The 7038-nt window shown below is 36.8% G+C and overlaps 2 protein-coding genes across 2 annotated transcripts in view; one reads left to right on the plus strand and one right to left on the minus strand.

The window, feature by feature from the left end:
* The window catches only part of LOC116842212, a 34206-nt gene extending 28377 nt beyond the window's left edge, over positions 1-5829 (minus strand). The window contains exon 1 of the mRNA XM_032811073.1: positions 5594-5829. The gene's annotated coding sequence lies outside the window, so the exon portion shown is untranslated. The remainder of the gene's footprint in view (positions 1-5593) is intronic.
* Positions 1-7038, plus strand: part of LOC116842211 — a 119163-nt gene that overhangs the window by 11510 nt on the left and 100615 nt on the right. The gene's annotated exons all lie outside the window — the stretch shown is intronic.

Below are 7038 nucleotides of genomic sequence, written 5' to 3' on the forward strand. Positions count from 1 at the left end.
TCTCTCTCTCTCTCTCTCTCTCTCTCTCTCTCTCTCTCTCTCTCTCTGTCACAAAAATTATTTTATTGTCCTATTTAAAAATTATTCGTACTAACGTTCAGCGTTCAGCTTTTACACAAAAGCTTTTTTGTCTTACCTTCCTTTTCTTTTAGTAGAATATACTATCAGTAAGATCTTGCTAAGGAATATAGTAAATTTTGCTAGCAAACAAATAGCAAATTTTTTAATAACACATTTCAGTTTTTAAAATACAAATAGCATAAAAATAAAAGGTTCTGGATCAATTACTGCAGATTGTCGATCTACTCCCCGGTTGCCAAATTCTATAGTAATTTCTACTGTAAAATTCTGTGTGGACCTGAGGATAACTGTGTGACTGTTGACACACCTCCTACACCGTGATATATCACTGTCAGTGCGACACGGAGTCAGCACTCCGTGATCGTCGAAGCGTGTCGTGCGGTAACACGAAATCCGACGAAGACAACGATGACGACAACGACAACGAAAGTGGAGGCAGAAATTCGGCGAATGACCCACGAACTTTTCTGTTCGGAGGTCCTAGAGGTTAGCTCCGAAGACTCTCGCGATGGAAGACGTGTCGTTCGAAACTCCGACGTGCTTTTTGCCGAAGTATCCGGTTGCGAACGGTAAATGTGTCCCCGATACGTACACCCGACACGTACGATATCGATGCAATATCGAGCGAGCCATCCCGATGTATTAGAGTATCTCGCGGAATATCTCAGCGCGATAACAAACAAACCGAGGTTTGCGCTACGTATTAGCTCCTTCACGTGCGGATTTTTGCGTTAGTGATATGCCAGTAATATCAACAAGCTGTACAATCAACTAGGACAGAAGATCTATAGGAGGTGCAGATTTTCCCTGATCTGACATATATGTTGAATTTAATGATATTTCTTGACTATTACGAAGTAGCGTATGCAATCTTACGACAATTCCCAAATGTTCTCTATAATTATATAAATAACAATTCGTTGTAACCTTACTTAGCATTTTTGGAATGAAAATATATAGGCAGAAAATTTTATAGAAATGAAAATTGCTACAGAATTTTGTAATTAAGAAATAGATTCCGCAATAATTTATCCTGTTTTGATTTTATGTGTTATTAAAAAATTTGCTATGCTTCTAGCAAAATTGATTATGTTTATTAGCAAGATAAACTTTACTAACAGTCTATTCTTTCACTATTAAAAATACAGTAAAATTGAAAAGAATTTATTTGGAAAGAAATTATAATATGCAAGGTGCTTAAAAAATTTTAACGCTTATATGGAAGTAACTTTTTTAAAGAAATAGAACTTGTCCTAATTAAACAAATTTTTCATATAAGTGTTAACATTCTTTTGAAACACCCTATATAGAAAAGGAGATGATAATATGGAAAATGGTGATATATGAAACAAGGCATAAAAATAACCATTAGGATCTTTATCGGCCTCTCTAGGGTCTGGCGTCAAGGTTACGTTGTTTATAGTGTTAAGAGAAGCCACCTTGTTTTCTTCCAATTAAAACTTTTCACGAGGTTAGATTAAAAAATTATTTTCTTGTCTTAATCGGTAAATCTAACACCTTAGCTATAGTGTATCGATTAGTAATAACATTAAACTTCAAAATCGCAAAGTTAGATATTTGAAAACGTTTTTCCTGCTTTGAAATTCGTTGAGTTGTTTAGAAAAAAGCGATGGGTGGTAATATGGAATTAAGTGTTCCATATTACCACGTCTTATGCAATGGGCGCGAAAATGATGTTATTGCGACTTTTGTTCATAGGACTTTTGTTTTTAAGGACTTCTACATAATTTGAATTATTGAGCTTAATTCTTTAAATTTTCATAGGAAATTTTTTTATTTTGATTTTTAATATTTATAATTTTTTATATTCAGAGGAATTCATTGAAAAGTTGCTTTATTATCAACAACTTCATAACTATAAAAAGTAAACTTTATTTTCATGCCTATTTTATATTACTATTTTCCATGACCCCATTTTACAAAACTCCACTTGTTGCATTATGTTGCACTTCTATGTTAAAAAACTATTCTTGCACCTCTATGTTAATGAAATATTTGTGCTCTTTGAATAGTTTTTTTCCAAATGATTATGAATACATTATAAGAAATATATTCGCTAACACCAGACAATTATTGTATCTAATTATTGTATCTAATGCAACTATTGTATCTAATAGTGGATTTTTGTCTAAAACAAAAAAATATCCTTTATTCCCTTCTCTCCTATTCTCATCGTAGACTTACTCCCATAATATATCCAAACTTCTCGACGTTAACGTTGTTCTTCATTCGTTTAAATAATGATCCTTGCTTTTTACATCCGACAACTTTGGAAATTCGTCAAGTGATAGCGAGTCAAGCGAGCTCTATTTGTTGCAAGTCCGAGTATTTGTGTCACGAGTAGTCCGTTCATTGCGTTATAAAACAAATGGGATTGCGAACCGATTAATTTTAATTTACCTCGAATGTATGACCTACTTTTAATGTTTGAGATCGCGCACGATCCAGCTCTTGAAGCTTAATATCCAATTTTACGGGAGTTTAATCGAGTCTCTCCCGTGTTAAACCTTGACCGATAAAAAGTTAACTCCGAATTTGCACGGGGATTTCTGACCGAGTATATGCCGCTTCTGATACGACTTGTAAACCCCGCGCGACGTATTTACCGTTGCAACTCGAACGCTTGGAGCGGCAAGACCGAAGAGAAAGAACGAGTTCTCATCCGTTATCGACCATGAACAAAATCGAGACGTCTGTTTGGGGATCGCGACGATAAATAATACTAAACCTCCACAAGTTCGCGGAGTTGTCTCCGACGGACGATGAATAGCCTCGCGAATGTAGTAAGTTTTGAGAAGTTAAAGTTTATGAACGGAGCAAGTATCGGTGAGAAATAAGTTAGGACGCTATCGCGTCGCCGTGACTTTTGCGTTTACTTGGACGGAAGGTGTTTGTTGTTGCACCTGCGTGCTTTTAACGATTGCAGTAACGACGCTCGTGTGATTTGTTCTCGACTCGCTTTCTTACATAGCACGAAATAAGGTCCGTATTAATAATTATTAATTGAAACCCTTCTCAAGTGAGACACTCAAATTTCCATTCAGAGTTAGATAAAAGATTTTTACTTGAATTGCGTGATTATAGATATAAATGTCACATACCAGGTGTAGAAGTATGAAACCGGAATTTTTTTATACAAATAAGACGTCTGTTGTTCGAAAGTGATAAATAATACTTTATTCAAAATAATTTCCACTGTTTTGAACACATTTTTCCCACCTCTCTGGCAGTTTATGAATGCCGTGCCAAAAAAACTTTTCATCTTTTGAAGCGAACCAGTTATCTAGCCATTTTTCCACATTTTCATACGAATCGAAGCGTTGGTTAGCGAGAGCGTGTCCTAGCGATGCGAACAGGTGATAATCGGACGGAGCCAAGTCTGGAGAATAAGCCGCATGCGGTAGTAATTCCCAACTGAACGACTCGATCGTTTCCTTGACCCGTTTTGCTGTATGTGATGGGGCATTATCATGGAGCAAAATGACATTGTGTTGCCTTTTTGCATATTCTGGTCGTTTTTTAGTCAATGTTCGATTTAAATCGATCATTTGTTGTTGGTAGCGATTAGTATTGACGGTTTGACCAGGTTTCAGCAGTTCATAGTTCATAGTTCATAGTTCATAGTTCTTCGTTCCTCACGTCAAAATCACCACTTTTGAATTTTTTAAACCACTCGAAACACTGAGATTTACCAAGAGCATATTCACCGTAAGCTTCGACAAGCATTCGATGTGATTCTGCAGCAGTTTTCTTTAAATGATAACAGAAAATCAATGCTGTCCGCAAATCATAGTTAGTAGGCTCGAAACGTGACATGTTTAAGGTTATACAAAAATATACTAGAGAATGAAAGTTGGGGTTATGTTTGTTGACAATATTCGTCAGCTGTTAGGAGAATATAATAGCGCGGCAGTAGCGGTCTTACGGTCACTAAACTGAACGCTGGCACCATTTATAGGGGAATTCCGGTTTCATACTTCTACACCTGGTATATCATAATTAAACTGAAAATCTTGAACTTGAATAAAAATCTCGGTACCTCAGATGAGACGAGTTTCAGGTGACAACTATTAATACGAGCCTGAAAGCCGTATTAATAGTTATTACTTGAAATCCTTCTCAAGTGAGACACTCAGGTTCGTATTAATAGTCGTTACTTGAAACTTGTCTTACGTGAAATACTCAAATCTGAAATATCTGAATTTAGAGTTAGGCGAAAAAGTCTTTTATTTAAATTATATTATACATTACATTTGCAATCGCGATTCAGCTGACATTACATTTGCAATCGCAATTCAGCTGAGAAACTTAGATTTAATCCTAAATTAAAAGCTTCAAGTAACGACTATTAATACGGACCTTAGATTTCTATTCAGATTTCAGAGTTAGATGAGAGAAATTTCCAGTCAAATCACGATTATATACGGAGAAAACTACTATGGTTGCTATATCCACATATTCTATAGTTAAAGAGAACATTTACCTGATTTCAAATGAAATAGATATGGCATTAATGTTTTCTCCGTGATAAATATAAATATCATATATATTATAATTAAATTGGAAAACTTGAACCTGAATAAAAATTTGATATCTTACATGAGACATGTTTCAGTACCGTATTAATAGTCGTTGCTTGAAACTTGTGTCAGATGCAATATTCATATTTGAATATAGAGTTAGACGTTCTTCAGCTGAACCGCGTTTACAGATATAGTGACTAGTAACATATATATTGTACATACATGACTCCATTTACGAGCCCGGGCTCGTAAGAAACTCGAATCTAGCTCTAAATTCAAATTTGAGTATCTCACATGTGGCGCGAGTTTGAAGTGACAATTATCGATACGAGCCTAAGACGACGAAACAGCCGCGACTTTTCCGAGGCATTTGTCGCGGATATCGCCGTTGATCCCGTCGCTTCTGCAGCGATACGTCCTTGTAGACGACGTTGTATCATCCCTGCGACGCGACATCTTGTGGAATATCAACGGCGAAACGGATACACGCAGGATGACCGTTTCCGGAAAGGGACAGCGCGCAGGAGACTGAAGGCGCGCACACACACACACACACACATATCTATATGTATATATATATATATATATATATTAATATATATATATATAGACACGCACAGCACGGTGGAAAGATGGGAGGAGGGGAGGGAGGGTGATAGAACACAGGGTGCAAATACACGTTGGACGGTAATATACAGGAGGTAGTGAGAAATGGGAATGGTTCTTTAGTGGACAAGAATGCACGCACACCACGTCAAAACATTCCACCCTCCGCCATCGTTTTATTGATCGCCGATGCAGACACGCGTCTCGGACCACCGACGCAGCCGTACACACGGATACACATGGACGCGCGCATACTCACTCACACACACACACACACATACGTACGCACGCCCGCATACACACATATCAACACGTATACACACATATACACGTCATGCTACGCGCACGCAAGTGAGTCGTACCTTGTTGGATAACGCTCGTTCCTTCTTGACGAATTTTTTCGCAGCAGCGCCTCCTCCTTCGCGAATTCTCGTGGTCGTCCGTGAATGAGCTCGCAAAATGGTCGCAGAGTTGTCCACCGTCTCGTACTCACGTGATTTTCTTGCTTGCACAGTCGGCCACAATCCCCTTGGCGACACGCGAAACACGGGGTGCGTCGAGACTCACACGGGGTGTCAGGCTACGACGGCCATGTTGTGGCGAGGGTGTAGCGCCCCTAAGCGACTCGCTCCGAAGTACGGCTCCCTCCCCTCTCATCCCTCTCACCCCTTTCGTCCACCCACTCGTCGTTAGTCTGGATGAAAATTTCGATGCGAGAGTCGTTAATCAATTGGCGAAACTCAACGCGATAAACATGTCGTGCGAAATAAAACGATAATTTAGTACAGTTTGGCTCGAAATTAGTACGCGTAGCTTTTTATTTTTTTGGTCGCAGCGTGACCACGGGCTCGATATGAACCCGACAATATCTCTTTTTTTATCGGAAATGTTGAAAGAGGTTTTTGTTCATTACAGCATGTCAATCGTTAACATCGTGTGCGGTTATTAATAAACTAGATTAAAATTTTATTAAAATCCGTTAGAAATTGATTCCATTTATATCGATTGAGCTAATTGAATTCCAAATCAATCCAAGAATTCACACACCGATGCAATTTTAGAATTCTCGTGGTTTAAATAGAACGCGTGAGGGACGCACAACGAGAACATTGCAAGGACAGAATATTATAGTTCTTCATATAAATTCCAAATAAATTTTTTTTCAATTTTACTGTATGTTTCTATAATAATTCAGAGATGGAGATTTCTCTCTAAAATCTACTTTGCTAAAAAACATAGTCAATTTCACTGAGAATATAACAAATCTTTACATTTCAATTCTTAAAATGTAAATGGCGTATACAAATTTACTGCAGAATGTCGATCTGTTCCTTGATTACATTCTGTAATAATTTCAATTTTTATATTAACTCTTTTCAACTTTATTACATTTCTTGTAGTACAGGACTAGACTGTCAGTAAAATCCATCTTACTAGAAAACATAGTAAATTTTGCTAAAAATATAACAAATTTCAGTTTCTAGAATATAAATAGCACTTATGAACTGAGAGGATAATGAATTACTGCGGAATGTCGATCTATTTCTATATTACAAAGAAAGAAATATTCTATAGTATTTTTATTTTTATATTAATTTTTTTTTATTTTTTACTATGTTTCTAATGATACATAAATAAACTAAAGTCTGTCTTTTTTGTTTTAAAGAACATAATAAATACAGACTATACCGAATAATTCGAAAAACATGTTTTTTAATATATTTTAAGAATATATTTTTTAATAACATATTTCAGAGAGAGAGAGAGAGAGAGAGAGAGAGAGAGAGAGAGAGAGAGAGAGAGAGAG

Source organism: Odontomachus brunneus, unplaced genomic scaffold (genome assembly GCF_010583005.1).
Source record: "Odontomachus brunneus isolate Ranch 3 - 2012 unplaced genomic scaffold, Obru_v1 Obru_scaffold_022, whole genome shotgun sequence".
NCBI lineage: Eukaryota > Metazoa > Arthropoda > Insecta > Hymenoptera > Formicidae > Odontomachus > Odontomachus brunneus.